The sequence below is a fragment of the Rhinoraja longicauda genome, chromosome 21, assembly GCF_053455715.1.
Source record: "Rhinoraja longicauda isolate Sanriku21f chromosome 21, sRhiLon1.1, whole genome shotgun sequence".
Lineage (NCBI taxonomy): Eukaryota > Metazoa > Chordata > Chondrichthyes > Rajiformes > Arhynchobatidae > Rhinoraja > Rhinoraja longicauda.
In genome coordinates, this window is record NC_135973.1 from 6,613,349 (window position 1) to 6,639,031 (window position 25,683).

The window sequence follows — 25,683 nt, forward strand, 5'->3', positions numbered from 1 at the left end:
TATGTAATTAGGTTTATTTTTTTATTTTTAGAGATACAGCGTGGAAACGGGCCCTTTGGCCCACCAAGTCTGTGCTGACCATAGATCTGAAGAAGGGTCTGGAACCGAAACATCACCCATTCCTTCTCTCCAGAGATGCTGCCTGTCCCACTGAGTTATGCCAGCATTTTGTGTCTACCTTCGAGTTAAACCAGCATCTGCAGTTCTTTCCTTCACCTGTACACTTGTTCTATGTTATCCCAGGGGCAATTTACAGAATCCAATCGCCCGCAAACCCGCAGGTCATTGGAATGTGGGAGGAAACCGGAGCACCTGGAGAAAACCACGCAGCCACAAGGAGAACGAGCAAACTCCATGTGGACAGCACTCGTAGTTAGGATCGAACCCAGGTCTCTAGAGCTGCAAGGCAGCAGCTCTACCAGCTGCACCACAGTGCCGCCCCCTAAAAATATCCGAATAATTTCAACATTCTATGTAAGTTTAAAGGTTCTTTTGTTGCATCTGGCGAAGGCATTTTTTATTTAGTTCAGTTTGGTTTAGTTTAGAGATACAGTGCGGAAACAGGCCATTCGGTCCACCATGTCCGCACCAACTAGCGATCACCGCACACTTACACTATCCTACACACTCTAGGGACAATTTACAATTTTACCGAAGCCAATTAACCTTCAAACCTGTTCGTCTTTGGGGTGTGGGAGGAAACTGGAAATCCCGGAGAAAACCCACGCAGTTCATGGGGAGAAGGAACAAACTCCATACAGACAGCACCCGCACTCGGGATGGAACCCGGGTCTCTGGCTCTGTAAGGCAGCAACTCTACCGCTGCACCACCGTGCCGCCCTCTGCCTATATTTCTGCCCGTAGAGTCATTAAAAATATTCCAATATCTTATGAACATTGCATATTCTCAAATGACATCCTTTTATTTTGCCTTCTGGTAATTTATTCCACTGAATATCCTGTCTCCCCCACACTAATCTGTGTTATCACCACCCAGTGAAGTGTTGGTACGAGTGTTCCCCCTGTAGCAAAATGACCCATTGTCATTCCTTCCTGACTTGGAAATGAAGGGCTTGACCTCTTGGGTGTTTCTTACATGGCTGCACAGCTAAGAATTGATAAAAACTCGTTCCTACTGTGATCACGGGTTATGAGTTTCAGGGAACAGAGAGGTCGAAATAATTTATTTTAGTTCACAATGAGCTGAACTACTTTTTAATGTTCAGGCCCTTTCCCACATACTATTTGAAAATAAATCACACCATAATAAAGTGAGTTTAATGCCTAATCAGTTGAAGTACATCCCATTTACCAAATAAGAAATGATTTAGTGTAAGATAGACACAAAATGCTGAAGTAACTCAGCGGCACAGACAGCATCTTTAGTTTAGTTTAGAGATACAGCGCGGAAACAGGCCCTTCAGTCCACCGGGCCTGCACCGACCGGCGATCCCTGCACTCTAACACTATCCTACACACACTAGGGACAATTTACATTCATACTAAGCCAATTAACCAAGAAACCTGTACGTCTTTTGAGTGTGGGAGGGAAACCGAAGATCCTGGATGAAACCCACGCAGGTCACGGGGAGAACGTACAGACTCCGTACAGACAAGCACTCGTAGTCATCCTATGAAATCCTAATCATTCTAATATTCTTTACCATTTAGTAGAACCCTTTTGATGTTAAAATTGTGCTGAGTTAAAGTACCTCGGTTACCCACAATGGAACAAAAATGTAGCCAGATCTAACAATTTCACATCTGGGCTGAATATGGAGCCTATAGTTAGCAGTATGTATTGTTAATCTGTGGACAATTGTGATGACAGCTAACTCTTTAATCTATTGTTGATCTCAGCTTCATTTCATAAAGCTCACTTCACTTCATAAAAATGCTTGCTTAATATCTGGTCAGCATAAATGAGAACTGGCTGTTTTCTGAGGACTGATGGCTCATAATCAAAATCAATGCAGATGAATTGATAATTGGACTTAACATTTGTACAATGTAGCTTGAAAGCAAGGAATCCCACAGCTTTAAAAAACAGATATTTTCAAAAAGACAAGTATTTGTGCTCTTTCGGGAATTAAAAGGTTAATTTTCTATTGCCGTCGCCAGTCAAAAACTGGCTTTTAAACCTCTGAGTTTACAAAGAAAACTCACATCCAGAATTCTTTCAACAATGTTGGCATCCTTGTGATCATTTGTTCTTTGCTCCACCTGGTAGCTCTTGCTTAAAGATCTTCCGCCCCCCCCCCCCTCCCCCATCCCCCTGCTCTCTTTTCTTTTGAAAAGTTACAGTATTAAAAACTCCGCTTTAGCGGCTCTTTTCGATCCCCGGAGAATAAGAGTGGCGCAGAAGAGAACCGATTACAGAGCGGACCATATCATCTAAGCTGACAGACCTTCAAGGCTCACGCTGGGAAACCTGTTGTTCGACCAGGACTCTCCTCTGTCGCAGGCCCCATTTAGTCTGGGATGAAGGTTATTCAGAGGCAGCACCCAGCCAGCGAGCATCTTTGATCAGGAGACCATTGAGGAAAAGCCAAACGAATGTCTGAAAGCATACAAGTGTGAAAGTGCAACTGGATGTTTACCCTCTGAAAATATAGTGAGGGCAGATTATTCCAGTTGCGTTTAACCTCATCTCTTTGCAAAATTTGTTGCAATTCCACACGTTCCTTTAAACTACAAGTTTAATTACTTTAGTGGGGGTCAAGGAAAGAGCGTTCACGTCTCGGCCCTGTTTCCGCCAATCTTTCCACCACCACGCACAAGAAGCACAAGACGCAATTGTATGCAGATGCCGAGAAGTATGTTCAGCTTTGGCTGAACAATTTCTAATCTTGCGATGTGGACTCGATAAGAAGAATGACTTTAGTTTAGTTCAGTTTAGAGATGCAGAGCGGTAACAGGCCCTTCGGCCCACCGGGTCCGCACCGACCAGTGATCCCCGCACATTAACACCATCCTACACCGGGGACAATTATTACATTTATACCAAGCCAATTAAGCTCCAAACCTGTGCGTCTTTGGAAACCGAAGTTCTCGGAGAAAACCCACGCGGTCACACGGAGAACGTACAAACTCTGTACAGACAAGGTCCCAGAGCCAGGGTCAAACCCAAGTCTCTGGAGCTGTAAGTGGTGTAAGGCAGCAACTCTACTGCACTGCCACCCTGCCGCCCACTAATAAAATTAACCTGCAACTTGCTAGTAATAAGTTCAAAAAACCTATTATGCAATTTTTTTTCTAATTCCCCTGCTGAACACTTCCTTCCACCTACAGTTCTTTCAAGATAGTTTGAGTTTAATTTTTGTGTCACGTGTATCGAGGTACAGTTTTGTTTTGAAAGACAATACATGATTGCAAGGGTATAACGTGAATAACGTTTAGTGCAAGATAAAGTCTAGTAAAGTGTGATCAAAGATAGTCCGAGGGTCTCCAATGTAGTAAATAGTAGCTCAGGACTGCTCTCTCGTCGTTAATAGGATGGTTCAGTTGCTTGATAACTGCAGGGGGAGAAACTGTCCCAGAATATGGTTGTGTGAGTTTTCACACTTCTGTATCTTTTACCTGATGGGAGAGAGGAGAGGAGGGAGTGGCTGGGGTGTGACTGGTCCTTGATTATGCTGGATAATCCTTGATAATGTTAGGGAGGATGTATAAGAAAATTCGTCAAAAATTGTTGCAGGATTTCAGATACTAGCAAACTGGGGAAAAACTCAGCCAAGGGTGCTGTAAAATGGATGATATTAAATTGGCTATTTATCAAGGTTCTTATTTATTTCCACGAAAGCCAAAGGAAGGGGATATCAGAAATATGAAAAAGATCTGCAGATGCTGGAAATCTGTGGGAAAAAAACAGGAAATGCTGGAAACACTCAGCAGGTCAGACAGCATCTATGGAAAGAGAAACAGGTAAAGTTTCAGGTCCTAAATCCTTAATCAGATCACAGAACATTGTTTGAACCTGAAATGTTAATGAAACCTGGATAGAATATTGGGTTTGGTATAACATGAATACATGCACTATTGAAAGCGTTTGGTCAGGTTGCCTCACAGCTTGGTTTGGGAACAGCAATTCCCAAGACTGCAAGAAATGACAGAGTTGGTAAATGTACGTCAGTCCTTCACACAGCTCATTCCCCGATATAATTGAGGTCAAGAGCAATGAAATGACCAACGGAAGGATGGTGGATGATAAAGGAATGTGATATTTGAACACAAACAAACAAAATGGCCTAAAGGAACTGTAAATGAAAGTAACAAAAACCCTGTATTAAGGAACTGCAGATGCTGGTTTAAACCAAAGGTAGACACAATATGCTGGAGTAGCTGGAGAGAAGGAATGGGTGGCGGTTCGGGTCGAGACCCTTCTTCAGACTGAGGCTGAAGAAGGGTCTCGACCTGAAACGTCACCCATTCCTTCTATCCAGAGATGCTACCTGTCCCGCTGAGTTACTCCAGCTTTTTGTGGCAAAAACCTTGATCAATATCATAAATTCAACGCAATATCTATTACTAGTTGTACCGACCCAGCGCATTTTATTTCATTTCAGCTGAGCTGAACAGCCAGGAGATGACAGCAGCTGGTGGTTGATATTCAAGCTCTGGTAATGAAAGGTAAATGCATTTCATCTTCCTCCCCCCCCCCCCCCCCTTCCCTCCGTCCCTTCATCTGGATACACTTACACAGACACACGCATGCACACACACACACACACACACACACACACACACACACACACACATACAAGCACACTCACACACACACGCATGCATGCACAAACATACACTCACACAAACACACACGCATGCACGCACACTCACATAGACATACACGCATGCACTCACACTCACACACACACACACACACACTCTCACACAGACACACTTGCATGCATGCACGCACACACACTCACACAGCCACACATGCACGCACACACACACTCAAACTCACACAGACACACGCATGCACGCACACACATGCTCACACAAACACACACATGCACGCACACACACACTCACACAGACACACACATGCATGCACACATACACACATGCACGCATACACAAACACACACACATGCATGCACACACTCACACTCACACTCACACAGCCACACATGCACGCACACACACGCTCACACTCACACAGACACACACATGCACGCACACACGCGCTCACACAAACACATGCATGCACGCACGCACACCCACTCACAGACATGCACGCACACACACGTACACGCCTGCATACACAAACACACACACACACGCATGCACGCACACACATACACACTCACACAGACACATGTATGCATGCACACACATACTCACACTCACCCAGACACACACGCATGCATGCATGCGCACACACACATACATACGCACACGCATACACACACACACACACACACGCGCATGCACACTCACACAGACACACATATTTTGATTGAGCTCTTTGAAACTTTCTGGTTTAATATCAAATAGTAGACACAAGGAACTGCAGATACTGATTTACACAAAAGGTTACAAAGTACTGGAGTAACTCAGCGGATCAGGCAGCAATATCAAATTCAACGGAATATATATTACTAGTTGTACCGACCCAGTGCATTTTATTTCATTTCAGCTGAGCTGAACAGCCAGGAGATGACAGCAGCTGGTGGTTAATATTCAAGCTCTGGTAATGAAAGGTAAATGCATTTCATCTTCCTCGCCCCCCCCCCCCCCCTCCCCTTTCCCTCCGTCTCTTCATCTGGATACACTTACACAGACAGGCGCATGCACACACACACACACACACACACACACACACACACTCACACACACACACACACTCACACTCACAGACACGCATGCATGCGCGCACACACACACACAGACACACACACACGCACATGCATGCACACACACACTCACATTCACACAGAGACACACTCACACACGCATGCATGCACGCACACACACTCACAGACACACACGCATGCATGCATGCACACACACAGACACACGCACGCATGCACGCTCACACTCACACAGACACACATCATATTTTGATTGAGCTCTTTGAAACTTTCTGATTTAATATCAAGCAGTAGACACAAGGAACTGCAGATACTGATTTACACAAAAGGACACAAAGTGCTGGAGTAACTCAGCGGGTCAGGCAGCATCTCTGAAGAACATGGATAGCTAACTTTTCAGGTTGGGTCCTCTCTTCAGACCCTTCTATCAAGTTCAGAAATGTGAAATGTCTAACTGTACAGTATTGTGTTCTGAGAAGAAAAAAAATAAATGATCTGAAATATTAACCAAGTGCCTCAAAAACAAAATAATGCTTGACTTACTAGATATTTCCAGCATTTTTCTGTTGATAATTTAAATGTCTTGCTTCTTCAGTGCTTTGTTTAATCTTTTGCTGTATACTAGGTATATATGTACCATTCCTATAATCACAGGAACACATAATCTGCGCACCTACAGCCAGTATTAAAGATTTGAGAGCTAATGGCTAACTTTGCATAAATCCACAATGCAACTTTGGAATTCAAGAGCAAATCAATTCAGCTTCTATCAATTCAGCTTCTATTATTCAGCTTATTCTGCTTCCATCACCCCATTCAAAATGAAACAATTATGTTTAGGCTGAAACAAATCAAATTTAGTCAGGGCTGGCTGACAAAATTAAAAAAGATAATTACAAAATAGATTTAATTAAATATTATTGATCTAGTCCAACCATGTTAACAGTTTTTTTTATTGAAGTTCTTCCTGTTCATTTGCCCAGTGACAGATTGAACAGTTGTAAACTAGAGACTAAAAAGAAAGCAACATATCGAAGGTGTCACAAAAGCAATTAATTGTGCTATTTAAGATTTATCAGAACCCAAATGTTTCAGCGGGTTTCGAGGATGGTTGTAAGATTTTTTTTTTAAATGTTGTTTCACACTATTATGTGGAATCAGTCTTTTGTTGATATTTAGCAACAAATATATTGTTCCATTTAAATCAAGACAAAGTAAATGTGTAGGAAGGAACTGCAGACGCTGGTTTAAGCCGAAGAAAGACACAAAGTGCTGGAATAACTCAGCGAGTCTGACGAAGGATCTCGACCCGAAACGTCGGCCATTCCGTCTCTCCCGAGATGCTGCCTGTGCCGCTGAGTTACTCCAGCATTTTTTGCCTATCGTCAACGTTAATGGGCACTTTGGTATCTTTGGAGTTCTGAAAGGGTTAATGCCACGCTGTGAATAAATTGATTTAGGATGTGATTTAATAGTTGTATTACAATGAGAGGCAATGTTAGACTACACCTTGGGGCTCGTTCTTTGAGTTCAACAACTAACCCATCGATATCCCATCACTTACTCCATAGTTTTGTATTGATTCTTTTCAATTCTCATTTTGAATTGCTCAAATGTGAGCCTAACCACAGTGCTACATAGAACCCACCGCAGCTACAATGTGTAAGTAGGGGACGTGGCGACAAGATTAAGGCTTTGGTCATTGATTAGCCATTTTCAATATGGGGAATTTGCTACGTTTTGTTGCTCTTCAGGAAGTGTGACAGCTCGGATGAGCTAAATGTATCATGAAATTGTTCAACTCATTAAGCCAGGACTAGCATTGATTGTGGGCAATATTAACAGCCTCACCTCTTCAAGGCTGTCAAAGCTGAGCTACATAATTCCAGACAATAAAATTAAAATTAGAATTGTTTTTGAATCATTAACTGGAACAAAGTGTCTGTATTCTAGCCAGATATCATAGTATAAAAACTAAACGCAACAATGGCAATTTTTAATGGAACAGTTTAGAGGTGACAGCTCGGATGAGCTAAATGTGAGGAATTTTAGTTTGGATTAGTTTAGAGATGCAGCGGAGAAACAGGCCCTTCGGCCCACCGAATCCATGCCGACCAGTGATCCCCGCCCATAGGGCGGCACGGTAGCGCAGCGGTAGAGTTGCTGCTTTACAGCGAATGCAGCGCCGGAGACTCAGGTTCGATCCTGACTACGGGTGCTGTACTGTAAGGAGTTTGTACGTTCTCCCCGTGACCTGCGTGGGTTTTCTCCGAGATCTTCGGTTTCCTCCCACACTCCAAAGACGTACAGGTATGTAGGTTAATTGACTGGGTAAATGTAAAAATTGTCCCTAGTGTGTAGGATAGTGTTAGTGTGTGGGGATCACTGGGCGGTGCGGACTTGGTGGGCCAAAAAAGCCTGTTTCCGCACTGTATCTGAAATATGAAAATAAAATATGAAAATTAACACTACCCTACACACACTAGGGGCAATTTTATATTTATATCAAAAAATTTAACCTACAAACCTGTACGTCTTTAGAGTGTGGGAGGAAACCGAAGATCTCGGAGAAAACCCACGCAGGTCACGGGGAGAACGTACAAACTCCTTACAGGCAGCACCCGTAGTCAGGATCAAACCTGGGTCTCTGGCGCTTTAAGGCAGCAATTCTACCGCTGTGCCCAGCTGAACGATCATTTTTCACGGTCGATAACAGAAAGAGTTAGGATATCAATTGGGAAATGTTCATTCAAAATGACAACAAACAATGACCATTTCACATGACCTAAAGGCACAAGTGACAGAAAACCACTGAACGCTGGCACACCTTACTTGTTGATCAGTTAAATAATATAATTTCAATTTGGTTCCATGGAAATTCAATATTTTGAGTAGATAAAAGATATTTGCCAGTGAGTTATCAGTGCTCTTGCATCTGCGCTATGTGTGAATGCATCTTGTTCAATATTCATACCTCAGTCCAAAACCTAAAAAAAAAGTGATATCATTCATTCCATTGTAGAAACAAGGATGCTGGTTTATACCAAAGATAGACACAAAGTGCTGGAGTAACGCAGTGGGTCAGGCAGCATCTCTGGAGAAAAAGAATGGGTGGCGTTTCGGGTCCCATTGCAGATAGTTGAAAGGGTGTAACAAGGAGATTATTCAACTGGGTGTGGGCATTTCAAATATCCTTGTAAAATGCTTCTCAAATGTTTTGGAATAGAGTCATAGAGTGATACAGTGTGGAAACAGGCCCTTCGGCCCAACTTTCCCACACATTGACCAACGTGTCCCACCTGCCTGCACTTGGTCCATATCCCTCCAAACCTGTCCTATCCATGTACCTGTCTAATTGTTTCTTAAATGTTGGGCTAGTCCCTGCCTCAACTACCTCCTCTGGCAGCTTCTTCCATACACCCACCACCCTTTGTGTGAAGGATGACCTGATATTGTAAAATGCACTACGTAATGTTTCTGTAATGCCAATGTAATGTTTTTGAACCAGCCTGAAGAAGGGTCTCGACCCAAAATGTCATCCATTCCTTTTCTCCGGAGATGCAGCCTGACCCACTGAGTTACTCCAGCTTCTTGTGTCTATCTAATGTCTCGTAAACTTGCTCAAAGAATCAAGTAAAAAAGATATCTTGCACCGAATGTAATTTGTACTTGTAATACCATTTACCTTCGTGCTGGTAACAACATTTTGTACATAATTTTCAGTCCAATTGACCTGAAATTGGCACAATTGGCATGAAAAATAGTGGGATTTTAAACGTAAATTCAATGTACTTTACACCGAGTGCAGAAAAAACCCCAAAGTGAACTCAACCCGAAATGTTCATTATTGTTATTTCTACTGGATTTAGTTTCCCATGTAAAGGCTGTTTACTTTGCTTCAGCAGGCATAGAACAACGCTGTGGTTATTTCAAAAAGTCATGTGAGTGTATATACCAAACTATAACCGTAAGAAAATGCACGCATGGGAACATAGTCTCTTCTAGTTAGCGTGTTTCTAGACACTCACCCTTCAAATGGATGGATGACTCCTCTGTGATATATTACTTACACATTACTGTAGTTCTAATGATTTTGGTGGTGGCTGAAGTCAATAATGTAGCATGAAATAAATCTTAACTGTCCAGTTACAGTGCATATGTATTGTGTATTTAGTGAAATGTAGAGCACAGCACCATCTCTTTCACACTGATAACGCACACTTCAATGGTAAGGCACAGATAGATACATTATACTTAGGAGTTATCCGTCTTTTCTAATAAAACTGTTGTCGTGATCTAGTTGAAAATTTGTAATTTTAACTGTGTTAAAAGTGTCTCTCCTTAGTGAGGGTGCAGGATCAATTACGTTTCTAAAGATTCAAGGAACTGCAGATGCTGGAATCTTGAGCAAAACACAAAGTGCTGGAATAACTTTTCTACTCTATTAAATGATAGAAAAAAAAAGAAAAGAAAAAACTCAGCGGGTCAGCCAGCATCTGTGGAAGGAATAGACTAGCGTGAATGGTTGATCGATGGTCGGCGTGGACTTGGTGGACCAAAGGGCCTATTTCCATGTTGTAGCTCTAAACTAAACTAAACCAACCTTTCTAAAACAGGTTATCCAGTTATTAATATTACTAATTATATTTTGTAGGAACGCCACTGTATGCAAATTCACTTTCAAGATTTGACATGATAAAATGAGCACGGTTTAAAAATATTAAATTAACTGTGAAGTGCTTGATGACTTCTTGAAGTTCTTTTCTGCGGTTAAAAATAAATGTAGATTTAGAGTTTAAACATTGTTTAGTTAAAGGAATTGTGGACGCAGCCCAGACCATCACACAAACCAACCTCCCTTCCATTGACTCCATCTACACCTCACGCTGCCTCGGCAAGGCCAGCAGCATAGTCAAGGACCAGTCGCACCCTGGCCACTCCCTCATCTCCCCTCTCCCATCAGGCAAGAGGTACAGAAGTGTGAAAACGCACACCTCCAGATTCAGGGACAGTTTCTTCCCAGCTGTTATCAGGCAATTGAATCATCCTACCACAACCAGAGAGCAGTGCTGAACTACTATCCACCTCTTTGGTGACCATTGGACTATCCTTGATCGGACTTTGCTGACTTTACCTTGCACTAAACGTCATTCCCTTATCATGTACCTATACACTGTAAATGGCTCGATTGTAATCACGCGTTGTCTTTCTGCTGACTGGTTACTTCGCAACAAAAGCTTTTCACTGTGACAATTGGTACACGTGACAATAAACTAAACTGAAACTGAACTTTGGAAAGGAGAATGAGCTGCCTTATAGCACCCAATGCATTAATATTCAACATGGAACACCTATGTGCTTCTGCTTTTAAAATTCAGCTCCAGATTTAATTAATCAAACTTCAGATGAATTATTTAACTTTTGCACACCTTTGCTACTAACATTGGTGAATGCTTCTGGTCCCACTAGAATAGGAATAATCACAGGTTTTCTGATTGCTATGAGCACAGTCACCTTAGTAAACAACTCTTGTTTTCTTCTTCTTGCGTATGGTGTGCACAGCCTAAAGTTGTAGGTCAAGGGTAGACATCCAGGCCAGGGCAGCATCAGTTGTTGGGTGGATGGCCTTGATGTCACCAGGGAAAAGCCTCACAGTGAGCAGTCATTCATTCATGATGTGTGGGATGGTCTGGTCTGGATATCCGCAGTCGCAAGCAGGGCTGTGTGTCATCTCCCACTTGTGCAGGTGATGGGCTGTTCTTGCATGGAGGGTGCGGATCCTGTTCAGGGTTCGCCATTGCTTGCAATGGAGGTCAAATCCCGGTGGTTTCACTGTGGGGTCTGTGATGACCTCTCTGTTTTTGGTGTTGGCATCTTTCCAGGTTCTGCGCCACTCAGCCTTGGGGTCAAAGTCTTCCAGGGATTTGGCTGAAGACCAGAAAGGTTTGCGGGACTTCAGGTGCATGTTGGGCAGATTGTTCACAACTCTTGTGTCCATGTGTCTATGGTGCCAGAGTCAATTATTAGTATCTGTATTGTGTTGCAAAATTTATAAAGAACATCTTTCCTTGGTTTTAAGATACGATGCAGAGGGAACTATATTTAAGCTAAATTATGTACAGTAAGAGAACATCAGGCATAGCAATGATGCTTGGCAGACGGATCATAAATCATAACGGATCGAACATATGATGATCTTCTCTAACATATACGGTTCCTAACTTATATTCTTCACACTCAGTTAGAGTACAACATGCATTCTTCATCAAGTGATTTCTGTGTGAGCCTTTTTTTCTCAGGGTGAAAATGTCAAAGACTCAAGGGCACAGCTTTCAGGTGAAAGAGTTTAAAGTTTAAAGTAAATTTGCAGGACACGTTTTTTACACAGAGGGTGGTGGGGGCCTGGAACTTGCTGCCAGGGGTGGTAGTGGAGGCAGAAAAGATAGTGGTTTTTAAGAGGCTTTTAGAAAGGCACACGGATGTGCAGAGAATGGAGGGATATAGAAACATAGAAAATAGGTGCAGGAGTAGACCATTCGGCCCTTTGAGCAAACACCGCCATTCAATATGATCACGGCTGATCATCCGAAATCATAGAAACATAGAAACATAAAAAATAGGTGCAGGAGGAGGCCATTCAGCCCTTTGAGCCAGCTGATCATGGCTGATCGTCCCCAATCAATACCCCGTGCCTGCCTTCTCCCCATATCCCTTGATTCCACTAGCCCCTAGAGCTCTATCTAACTCTCTCTTAAATCCATCCAGTGATTTGGCTTCCACTGCCCTCTGTGGCAGAGAATTCAACAAATTCACAACTCTCTGGGTGAAATTTTTTTTTTCTCAGCTCAGTTTTAAATGGCCTCCCCTTTATTCTAAGACTGTGCCCCCTGGTTCTGGACTCGCCCAACATTGGGAACATTTTTCCTGCATCTAGCTTGTCCAGTATTTTTATAATTTTATATGTTTCTATAAGATCCCCTCTCATCCTTCTAAACTCCAGTGAAATCAGTACCCCGTTCTTGCTTTCTCCCATATCTCTTGATTTCGTTAACCCTAAGAGTCATATCTAACTCTCTTGAAAACATCCAGTGAATAGACCTCCACTGCCTTCTGCGGCAGAGAATTCCACAGATTCACAACCCTCTGGGTGAAAAGGTTTTTCCTCAACTCAGTCCTGAATGGCCTACCCCTTTTTCTTAAACTGTGACCCCTGGATATGGACCACAAGCAGGCCAAAGAGGTTAGTTTAAAAATACATCATATTCGGCATGGACGTTGTGGGTCGAAGGGCCTGTCCGGCACTATCCTGTTCTATGTTCTATGTTTTAAATGCCTGACTATAATTTATAGTATACTTCATCATGGTGACCAATATTGTGCAGGTGGGGGTAAAATGATCGCAGTACCAATGTTATTGGTGTTAACAAACGCATCAGGAAGGCTAGCTCCATCCTGGGGGTGTAGTTGGATTCAAGGGAGGTAATCTTGGAGGGGAGATGCTCCTCAAATTGTGGAGCATCCTGGACAATACAGCTCACCCCCTCCATGACACACTGGTCAACCTGAGGAGCACCTTCAGCAACAGACTGGTTCCACCAAGATGCCGGACAGAACGCCACAGGAGATCCTTCTTCCCTGTGGCTATCAAACTGTACAATTCCTCCCCCTTCTGTAATGGGGTAGACTGACTCCCCCCCACCCCCCCCCCCCCTTTCCCATCTTTACACATCCCCAATCCTTTCCACTCATCACTTTAATTTCATGTTTCATGTATTTTGTGTTTTATGTCTGTTGGCAGATCAATTTCCCTCCTGGGATAAATAAAGTTCTATCGTATCGTATCGTATCGTATTTCTCTTGACTCGTGTCCTTTCCTGTTGCTACCCATCTTGGTGCCCTGTTTCCAATTTTTACCATTGCAGAGAAAATAGGAGAGATCGCCCATTAGCATTGAAGGCCAAATCAGATCTTGTGAGCATTGTTTTTTTAATCTTATCCACATTCAGACTAATGTGCTTGGATATCTGCTGTCTGGGCATAAAGGAAAGACCCGTTATATCTTTTGTTAACACTTAAGATATAAGGAATGATTTTATATAAGGAGGACATCTAGATTTGAACTCTGCAACATAGCAGATGCCTTTTTTGAAAACCACTGATTTAAAAGGAAAGGCATACAAATTGCAAGAAGGTCCAGCTGGGTATGGGTCAAATGTGGGCAGGTGGGACTAGCATAGATGGGGTTCTTGGTCGACATGAACAAGTTGGGCTGAAGGGCCTGGTTTACCTGCTGGATGACTCTATGACACCAAGATTCAGCGGGAAAGTATTAGATGGCGGGGAGTAAATGATTTGTGCGTTTTGTGTTTAGATAGCAGAGGGTGGAAGAAAGTGTGGGCAGGACTTACGGAGAGCTTAGGGATAATTGTCTACTTTAGTCTGAGATGAGTTCACGCTCAGCAATGCAACTGGCCAAAGGCGCCACTGGAAGGCACGAACTAATGTCAGATTCACGCATCGTTTGATTTCAACCAGCATACTATCAAACATTACCTGAGATTGGGTGGCATGGTGGCGCAGTGGTAGAGTTGCTGCCTTACAGCGCTGCAGACCCGGGTTCGATCCTGACTACAGGTGCTGTCTGTATGGAGTTTGTACGTTCTCCCCGTGACCACGTGGGTTTTCTCCAGGATCTCCGGTTTCCTCCCACACTTCAAATATGTAGGTTAATTGGCTTGGTATAAGTGTAAATTGCTCCTGGTGTGTGTAGGATAGCGTTAATGTGCGGGGATCGCTGGTGGGCACGGACTCGGTGGGTCAAAGCCCCTGTTTCCGCCCTGTATCTGTAAACTAAACTAAACTAAACCTCATGATTCTTCCAATACGTTCAGAGTGTGTTCACACAAGTACTGCACAATCGTGCATTTTGACACTCAGCCCTGCTGACCCTTTTGAATGGTTTAATTTTGACGGGTGGCTGCAGTTGCTTTGCACCAGAGATTACAGAGAATAATAACAACAACAAATATCAAGCAGTCACCAATGGAAATTGGACTTCCTGAATTGTGAGAAACCCACACAGCTGGCAAAGCTCCAATTCATGTGGACTGAATCAAAACCGAGCGCTTTCATTCCAAGTTATTAAATTAAGTCTGCATGTGCATATCTTTATGCTTGTATTCCTTCCAATTTTGCTTCAGGGTACAGAAAACTGAATCCTGATAAAGGGAAAGCTAATTTCTTAAAGAGTGTTGAATTTTCTGTTGACTCAATGAAATGTTGAGTTGGGAAATTATGAATTTTCACCGCAGGTGACTAATTTACACTTTAACAATTCACATGAGCAGCACGGTGGCGCAGCGGTTGAGTTGCTGCCTTACAGCGCTTTCACTGCCAGAGACCCGGGTTCCATCCTGACTGCGGGTGCTGTCTGTACGGAGTTTGTACGTTCTCCCCGTGACCTGCGTGGCCTTTCCCCGACATCTTCGGTTTCCTCCCGCACTCCAAAGACGTATGGGTTTGGAGGTTAATTGGCTTGGTGTAAATTGTCTCTAATGAGTGTAGGATAGTGTTAATGTGTGGGGATCGCCAGTCAGTGCAGACTCGGTGGGCCAAAGGGCCTGTTTCCCCGCTGTGTCTCTAAAACTAACCTACATGAGGAGTCATGAACCAATTGCCCTGACCAGGAGGCAGTAATATGTTGCCGTCTTCAAACTTACTTTATCAAATTATCTGATAATTCAATATTTAGTGCAAAGATTACTTCCTATTATCAGTAGACCATACAACAAATTTTTCAATTTTCTCCTGTTCTCTCCCGAAGCCAATGACTCAAGCCGAAGTAAGTTCCAGGACTCTGGAATGAATGGGATAATCAGTCATTCAGCTGCTGTTTTGTGAACAAGCTTTGACGTTGCATGTTGGTAGGCTATTTCATCGCGGGAGTCTCACAAGGAGCTAATCGTGTTTTCACCGGCCATCCACATCTGTTTCCTCTTCAGTGCAGCTTACTGAAATGAAATATTGGGATCCATATATCAACTAACTGCAGAGGTTTCAAAGCAATATGATCCATCTTGTTTCTATCCTGCATGACAGCTTTGTACCTGTAAAAGTTTATTTTTTTGATTGTTTTTGTTCACAGGATGTGAACATCATTTGCAACACTGTTCTTTATTCTTCATCCTTCATTGTCATTGAGCCCAGGAGTCAACAGCATTGGTGAGTCTGGAGTCACTGATAAACTACACCCAAATCAGGATGACAGGGCAAAAGACAACAATTTTGGGAAGTCAAACCAGGACAGGACATTCACAGTGATTGGAAGGACCCTGGGGAATGTTGTAGAGCAGAGGGATCTAGTAGTACAGGCACACATTCCCTGAAAGTGGCGCCACAGGTAGATAGGGTGGGAAAGAAGGATTGCAGTACATTGGCCTTCATGAGTTAGGGTGTTGAATGTGAACTGTAGAAAGAAGGAATTGCAGATGTTAGACAATAGACAATAGACAATAAGTGCAGGAGTAGGCCATTTGGCCCTTCGAGCCAGCACCGCCATTCAATGTGATTATTCACAATCAGTATCCCGTTCCTGTACACAAAATGACACAAAGTGTTGAGAGTAACTCAGCAGGTCAGGGAGCATCTCTGGAGAACATGGATAGGTGATGTTTTGGGTTTGGGACATATCGCGGGGTGTCACTCTGTAGGGTGAGTCCCTCAGGAGGGAGAGTCTGAAGAAAGGTCCTGGCCTGAAATATCACCAATCCATGTTCTCCAGAGGTATTGCCTGACCAACTGAGTTACTCCAGCACTTTGTATCTTTTCATTGAATATAGAGGTTGGGACGTGATGTTACAGTTGGACGATATGTTGGTGAGGCCACATTTGAGCTACCATGCTCAGTTTTGACCAGACTGCTATAGGAAAGATGTCATTAAGTTGCAAAGAGTGCAGAGGAGATTTAGGAGGATGTTGCCAGGACATGAAAAGCTGAGTTATCAGGAGAGGTCAGGCGGGCTAAGACTATCTTGCCAGGAGTGCAGGAACCTGAGGGGCAATCTTATAGAGATGTATAAAATCATAGAGTGACTGCTCAATCAATTAGCAGTGTCGGGGAATCAAAAACCAGAGAATGTAGGTTTAAGGTGAGAAATTTAATAGGGCAAGATTTAATATGAACCTTAGGGGCAACCTTTCCACTCAGAGGGTGGTGGGTATATGGAATTAGTTGAGGTAGGAACTACGTTCTATGTTCTAAGGACATTAGTAAACCAAGTGGATTTTTACTGGAACCTTGGTAATTTGATGATTACCATTACAAAGAAATTATATATATTTTTAATTGCACATTTTTAATGACTAAAGTTTAAATTCCCCTAGTGTTATGGTGGTATTGAATCTCACACAAAGCGCTGAGTAACTCAGTGGGTCAGGCAGCATCTCTGGAGAACATGGACGGGTGATGTTTTGGGTCAGGGCCTTTCTTCAGACTCAAATTCCTTGTTGGTATCCAATAATAAATAAATGGTTTGGGGGAAAAACTGTTCCAAATAAATTGGGCAGTAGGCAAGTCATGACAAAAGACAGAACAGGGTGTTTTTTAGAACGGTGAAAAGCTAGAAACAAGATTTAAGATCCCAGTGGTCTGTGCAATGCGATCAATTGAAATGTAATGCAGAGAACGCAAGGACTACAATTGCAGAAACTAATGTAACCCTGGCCTTTGTGTTTGCAGGACCGGTGGATTTGGGTGTTGGAAACGTTGGATGTTAGAGTTGTACAAAATGGTGGTCACTCACACATGAAGCACAGAGCACAATATTCTAGGAAGGATTTATGGGTCGTGGTGGAACCTTGTAAAGCACAATGTAAATCTACCAGGATAATATCGGGACCCAAGGTTTAAATTACAAAACGGCGCCAGTTGTTTTCCATTTGGTTGCAATGTTCAAGCCTGCGGATATACTTCTACATGGGATTATGGATTTATTCCATGAAAAGTTAAAAGGTCAAGGCATGATTTGATTCAATATATTCAAGATCTTAAGGGGAACTGGTAGGGGGGGTGGAACATTCTTCTGCTAGTCAGGGAGTTCAGGATTAAATTAGAATCAAGACTTTCTGGAGTGCAGTTAGGAAACACATACGCATTGATGTAGAAATAGTGTTGGCGTGATACGCCAAGAAATTCATTGTCATTGTACAATCTTTTCAGCATCATGGAATTAAAGAACGTTTTCAACTGAGGCGACATGTTGTCAAACTGGAAAGGGTGCAGAGAAGATTTACGAGGATGTTGCCAGGACTCGGCCTAAGTTATAGGAAGAGGTTGAACAGGTTAGGACTCTATTCCTTGGAGCGCAGGAGGATGAGCAGTGATCTTATAGAGGTGTACAAAATCATGAGAGGAACAGAATGAGTAGACACACAGAGTCTCTTGCACAGAGTAGAGGGACTAAGAACCATAGGTTTAAGTAGAGGGGGGGAAAGATTTAATCGGAACCTGAGGGGTAACCTTTTCACACAAAGGGTGGTGAGTGTATGGAATGAGCTGCCGGTGGAGGTAGTTGGGGCAGGTACTATCACAACATTTAAGAAACATTTAGACAGGTACATGGATAGGACAGGATTAGAGCGATATGGGCCAATCGCAGGCAGGTGGGACTACTGTAGATGAGACACGTTGATCGGTGTGGGCAAGTTGGACCAAGGGGGCTATAATAACAATAATTTCCAGTTTGTTTTGTGTCACTTGGAAAATTTACTGGACAAAGTAAATCATCCTTGCAACCCAAAAACTATTTCTGAGTCAGAGCAAGACACAAAGTGCTGGAGTAAGTTAGGGGGTTAGGCATAGGGTTGCCAACTTCCTCACTCCCAAATACGGGACCAAGGCTGACGTCACCGCCCCGCGCCCCATGTGACCTCACCCAGCCAGCAGCCACGTGTCCCGCTCCACCAATGGCGGCCGCCCGGGCCAGGAGGCGGGTTGCTACGCAGCCTCCGTTAGGCGGTGCCTGGGCCTACACTTTCCGGGACCACAGCGGCCCCCGGGCTACAGTGTCCAGGCATACAGTGTCCAGGCATACAGTGTCCGGGCCTACAGTGTCCGGGCCTACAGCGCTGTCCGGGCCTAATATGGGACAAGGGCGGTCCCGTACGGGACAAACCAATTTAGCCCAAAATACGGGATGTCCCGGCTAATACGGGACAGTTGGCAACCCTAGTTAGGCAGCATCGCTGGAGAACATGGAGAGATGACATGTTGGGTTGGTACCCTTCTTCAATCTGATTGTTTGAACCTCCTTCTACATGAGTCAGGGCATCTTTCCCTAATCAAATCTTCTTTTGAGGAACATATTGGCCCATGTTGTCCCAGGATTAGTCATCAGTGGTCAGCCTTGGGAAAACCAGACTATACTGTTTCAGTCAGGGACTTTCTTCACATGCTGGGATGTGAGTGAGCAGTGAGGAATGGTGTGGGCAAATAAATAGATAAATAAATAAAGACCCTGTGTGTCTTTATTTTTCCAGACTACCCAATATAGCCAAAATAATTCTGCCATATATTCATTCTAATTTATCTTAGAGATCACCATCAATACCATAACTATTAATTCCTGAACTAATTTTTAATATTGCTAAATCAAAATCTGCAATACAATCCATATACATCATCACAACATACTCTTTAAAAAAAAACACATTTCCAAACATGACTTTCAAGTTTTATTTTTTTTAATTGTTACTATCGTGACATTTTAATCAATGCAGGAGCTGTTTGGGAATTCATATTGGGAATGCCTGTTGTAATGGCAGTTTCTATACCTTCTCAATGTCCAACTTTGATAGCCATTACAGCTCGGGGATGTGGTAGAGACATAGCTTCCGCACACACCGCACTCTAGGATAGCAAAAACTAATCTTCCAAATGCTGTTTCTTGATTAATTGGTCTTTATTAAAGTAGCACAAATCAAAAGAATAATTCATAGCTTATCGTTCTTATCAATGGTTTCCTCTTCAAACAACACAGTCGTTACCGTGTGGTCGGTACCGTGTGATATAAAACTGTTTTCTCTCCATCCTCTGAGACTAAACCGACCACCAATCTCTGTGGCTACGCTAGTCTCCTCAGATGTAGACACGCCCCTCTACGTATCAAATCCCACCTTCCAAATTACACACAGAGAGAAACTAGAAATATTAAACATGGCCATAATATAATAACAGTAACTAATTTAAATGTAAATGGCTCCTACACTTGTAATACAGTAGCATTTTTCCATTTACATAAATCACATTTGCTTTTCCTCTGTGCTGTAAGTATGAGGGAAACTTGGTGTTCTAGTGGATCTTAGTTAATTTTAGTTCAGCGACACAGCATGGAAAACAGGCCCTTCGGCCCACCAGGTCTGCTCTGACCAGCCATCACCCATACACCAGTTCTATCCGACACACTAGGGACAATTTACAGAAGCCAATTAAACTGCAAACCTGCACGTCTTTGGGATGTGGGAGGAAACCGATGCACTCGGAGGGAACCCACGCGGTCGCGGGGAGAACGTGCAAACTCCGTACAGACAGCATCCCTGGGCAGGATCGATCCCGGGTCTCTGGCGCCGTATGGCAGCAACTCTACCGACGCGCCACCGTGCCACCAATGTCTTTGACTGAAGGAGATTGAAACAGAACTGAGCAAGTAAAAGATAATTCAGTGGGACACAAATGCAGTGGATATACCTTTGCAAGAATATTGAAATTGCATTAGAAATTCACGACACAAGTGGGATGCACATGGCATTTAACAGCATGGGAAATCTGATATCTTTCAATGTAACTTTGGGTGAAATATAAACAGTGAACAAAAGATTAGCTGCGTTTGGGAAGTAAATGGAAAGTGGACTAACCGATAGTCGAGCTGATCTTTCCGTAGTTGTTTGGTCTGAACATTTCATACAACTTCTATTTCTAAATCATCTTTAATGTAGAGAAAATGTCCCGAGGCATTTCATGGGGACATAATGGGATAAACAGTGGCCTTAAAAAAGGCGAAGCATTTTGAAACATTTAAAAGAAAAACAGTCAGTATTTAGAGGCAGGAAAGAAAAGGCTACTGTTTGTTGGCATCTAGAGTGAACGGGATATTGAGATAAGTGTTTCAGTACTGGTGAAACTTTCCACAGAAGCTCCAGGGCTCGCCTACTTGGAAAATGGTTTAATTTTTTGATAATAAACAAAGCAAAAAAATACTAGCATTTTGAGTAAGCGGACAATTTTGTGGAACTGATCTCCAGTGGATACGTTAGTCGCCAGAAAATAAAGAGGAAGGAACTATTTTTTAACTCAAAACGCCCTTAGAACAATAGACATCAGAGAGAATTATCATTTTAAGAAAGTCAGATTCAATAAGCTCTAATGTTATGCTATTTATTAGTTTAGTTTAACTTAGTTTAATTCAGTATAGTTTAGTGGAATCAGGCCTTTGGTCCACCCAGTCCGCGCCGATCAGCGATCACCCATACATTAGCAGCACATTGGTGCAATGGTAGAGTTGCTGCCTCACAGCGCCAGAGATCCAGGTTCAATCCTGACAGCGGGTGCTGTCTGTATGGAGTTTGTACGTTCTCCCCGTGACCTGCGTGGGTTTTCTCCGAGATTGGTTTCCTCCCACACTCCAAAGACGTACAGCTTTGTAGGTTAATTGGCTTGGTATAATTGTAAATTGTCGCTAGTATGTGTAGGATAGTGTTAGTGTGCAGTGATCGCCGGTCAGCACGGACTAGGTGGGCCGAAGGGCTTGTTTCCGTGCTGTATCTCGAAACTAGTTCTATCCCACACACTAGGGACAATTTACAGAAGCTGATTAACCTGCTAGTCTGAAGAAGGGTCTCGACCCGAAACATCACCCATTCCTTCTCTCCTGAGATGCAGCCTGACCTGCTGAGTTACTCCAGCATTTTGTGAAATAAATACCTTCGATTTGTACCAGCATCTGCAGTTATTTTCTTACACAACCTGCTAGCCTACAAGTCTTTGGAATGTGGGAGGAAACTGGAGCTCCTGGAGAAAACCCATATGGTCACAGGGAGAACGTACAAACTCTGTACAGACTGCACCCATGGTCAGGAAGGAACCCGGGTCTCTGGCGCTGTAAGGCAACAACTCTACCACTGCGCCATTGTGCTGTCCTTCAAGAAAGATGGCTTCTTGCGCTAAGAATGTAATGACTCAGGAAATTCCTACAATATTTACTCCTCTTGTTATAGAAATGAAAGCAATTCACCGTGTATTTTTCAAGGCCCTGATTCACTGATTTACTTTGGGGAAGGGCGTGGTATCAATAAGATGAGTAATGCTCAGTCATCCATCACTCCGTTGGCAATGAAACAGTTCTCAGCTGTTTATAATCAAGGTCTGTGTTGAACAGTTCCAACTCTTGCAAAGTCCTCAGCTTAGAAAATCATTGGCTCTGCACTAATGGGCAGAATACCTGGTGATATGCAGAACACAAAGTGCTGCAGTAACTCAGGCGACAGACACAAAGAACTGCAGATGCTGGTTTACAACAACAACAAAAACAGACACAATGTGCTGGAGTAACTCAGCAGGTCAGCCAGCATCTCTGGAGGAGCTATAAGGATATGCAGATGCTGGTTTACAAAAAAAAGACCCGTAGTTAGGATTGAACCCGGGATTCTGGCGCTGTAAGGCAGCAACTCTACCTCTGCCCCACCGTGAGCCCTGTCGCTACAAAAGGAAATATTATAAGCGGTTAATATTAGGCTAGAAACAAAGAACAGGAGAAGCTGGTTTATACCAAACATAGACACAAAGTGTAATGCAATTGTCCCTAGGATGGTGTTAATGTGCGGGGATCGCTGGTTGGAGCAGACTCGGTGGGTTGAAGGGCCTGTTTCCGCGCTGTATCTCTAAACTAAACTAAACTAAACTATAGAAGGTCAGACTGGGAATTAACTTGGAACTGAACAAAGGAGAACATGTACTCATGGGAGTGAGCAGTAAGGATTGTATCTCAGTCCTTAGTCATCACTTGGTATAATTTCTGACACTGAAACTGTACCATAAACACCAGACAGAATTTCCAGGGTGGGGCAAACCTCTCTGGATATGGGCATAGTTATATTTTTAATGATTTAGCACTGAAATAAAAAGAGCCATGATCAGATTTCCAGGGCAACTTTCTTTTGAGGGAAAGCCATGAAATGGGTGCCTGAGTTAGATTTTTCAGGACCATAAATCACTTTTCCTGTTATAGATGGTGTCGGAAATCTGTCCTCTCTTCACCATCTCTAAGAAAACTTATGGATATGCAGTGTCACGGCAGAAGGTTGCTACCTTACAGCGCCAGAGTCCCAGGTTCGATCCCGACCACGGGTGCTGTCTGTACGGAGTTTGTACGTTCTCCCTGTGATGGCTGGGTTTTCCCCGGGTGCTCCGGTTTCCTCCCACTCTCAACAGGCATACAGGTCTGGAGGTTAATTGGCTTTGGTAAAATTGTAAATTGACCCTAGTGTGTAGGATAGTGTTAGTGCACTGGGTGATTGCTAGTCGGCCTGGACTCGGTGGGCCAAAGGGCAATTTTCCACGCTGTTTCTCTAAGGTCCTCAATGAGTATTTCTCCTCTGTATTTACCGAGGAGAAAGTCAGGAGGACGGAGGAACTTGCGGCAGTCAATGGAAGTGTCTTGAGAGCAGTCAGTGTTACCGTCGAAGAAGTACTAAAGGTACTATCGTGTATGAAGGTAGACAGATCTCCAGGGCCTGATCTGATATATCCGAGGACATTGCAGGAAACTCGAGAGGAAATTGCGGGAGCCCTGGTTGAAATTTACGAATCATCGTTAAATACAGGAGAGGTGCCGGAAGACTGGAGGGTGGCAAATGTTGTGCCTCTTTTGAAGAAGGGCTGCAGGGAAAATGCTGGGAACTATAGGCCTGTTAGCTTAACGTCTGTCGTTGGAAAGTTACTGGAGAGTATTCTGAGGTTTAGGTTATACAGGTACTTGGATGGGCAAGGGCTGATTAGGGATAGTCAGCATGGGTTTGTACATGGGAGGTCGTGTCTCACAAATCTGATTGATTTTTTTGTAGACGTGACCAAAAAGGTTGATGGGGGCAGAGCGGTAGATGTTGTATACATGGACTTCAGTAAGACAAGGTTCCACACGGTAGGCTGCTCTGGAAGGTTAGATCGCATGGGATCCAAGGAGAGATAGCTGAATGGATAGCAATTTGGCTCCATGGAAGAAAGCAGAGGGTGATGATGGAAGGTTGCTTCTCGGACTGGAGGCCTTTGACTAGTGGTGTGCCTCAGGGTTCGTTGCTGGGCCCATTACTGTTTGTCATCTAAATCAATGAAATGGATGAGAACATACAGGGCAAGATTAGCAAGTTTGCCGATGATACAAGTAAGCCTTATCCTTTAGGGGTGGACTCGCAGTTGTCATGGCTGCCATTACAGGAATCAGGCTGGTGCTAATTCAGTCTTAGGTCTTCGGATTTAGATCCTAATCTTTGTACTTGCCTCCTCGAAGAATTACCTTTTATTGTGACATTTACTTGAATTAAGCAAGATTTTTTTTGAAATAGAAAGGATTCTTGATACTGGAAAAATTTAATCTCAGGTAGTCTAAGATTTTTTGCTGTTCATTTCTAAGTCTAAGATAATGTCTCTGGCACTGTAAGCGCTGAAAGGGAGCAACTCGGCCCCTGCTGCCCCAAAACACAATAATGTGGTTTTATTAAGAACTGCAGTGACTATTGTATGTCCACCTGTTATGGTGGGTGAAAGAGTTAACATTTTATCTTAAGCAGTAAAGCTCAACGTAGTATAGTTGGCTGTTTTTGTTTTTTTTGTACATTCATCTCCATTGACAATGTCTTCTGCCCTCTGTCTATAAAGTTGACAGGGTCACATGATGGGAAGGTTGGAGCTGGGCCTTGTGTCCGTCTGACTGACAAGTTCACATGATCACAGGGTGACCCCTTAGGCACCCTGAGCATTTTGACTGACAACATGGAATGGCCCGGTCCAAAACCAACGGCATCCCAAAGGACGAGACCTACACCAAAGTGACCTAAACACAGGCTGTTCCTTTTGTTTCCGCAGCGCAAGGAGATTAAACAACAAAAAAAACTGGGGGGGGAAAGGATCAATATTCACATTTCATTGGGTCATCCTGAAGATAATCCACATAGTAATTCCCAAACACATTAGATGGAGAACGATGACAATGGTGTGGCATGTTTGCCCTAACGTCACTGATTTGGCAGAGTTAGAATGCAACATATATGGCTCCTTGCTTCTGATTAGCCCAAGCACATTGTTTCCAGGCATTTTGAGGCTAATGCATTCCACACAATAGCAACAAAATGTGTTTGTTTCTTGTAACTGATCTTTCAAATTGAAATCCTGACTTTAATGCCCTCTCGTCCAAATCCCTCGGCTCTCGACAATACTGACCAACGTCCATTTGAGGTAGAATTATTCCTGTTGTTTTCTCCTTACTACAAAGTACCATGGCAGCATTAGTTTTAGTTTGGTTGAGTTTAGAGATACGGTGCGGAAACAGGCCCTTTGGCCCAACGAGTCTGCGCTGACCGGCGATCTCCTTATACTAGCACTATCCTAGAACTAAGGACAATTTATAATTAACCTACAATAGACAATAGACAATAGACAATAGGTGCAGGAGGAGGCCATTCGGCCCTTTGAGCCAGCAACGCCATTCAATGTGATCATGGCTGATCTTTCTCAATCAGTACCTCGTTCCTGCCTTCTCCCCATACCCCCTGACTCCGCTATCTTTAAGAGCTCTATCCAGCTCTCTCTTGAATGCATTCA

General features: G+C 43.4%; 1 long non-coding RNA gene across 1 annotated transcript in view; it reads left to right on the forward strand.

Moving 5' to 3' along the window:
• Nucleotides 1-4,567: 4,567 nt before the first annotated feature.
• The window catches only part of LOC144603883 (uncharacterized), a 148,863-nt gene continuing 127,747 nt past the window's right edge, over nucleotides 4,568-25,683 (forward strand). The window contains exons 1-2 of the long non-coding RNA XR_013548669.1: nucleotides 4,568-4,629; nucleotides 5,642-5,705. This is a non-coding gene — a long non-coding RNA (uncharacterized LOC144603883). The remainder of the gene's footprint in view (nucleotides 4,630-5,641; nucleotides 5,706-25,683) is intronic.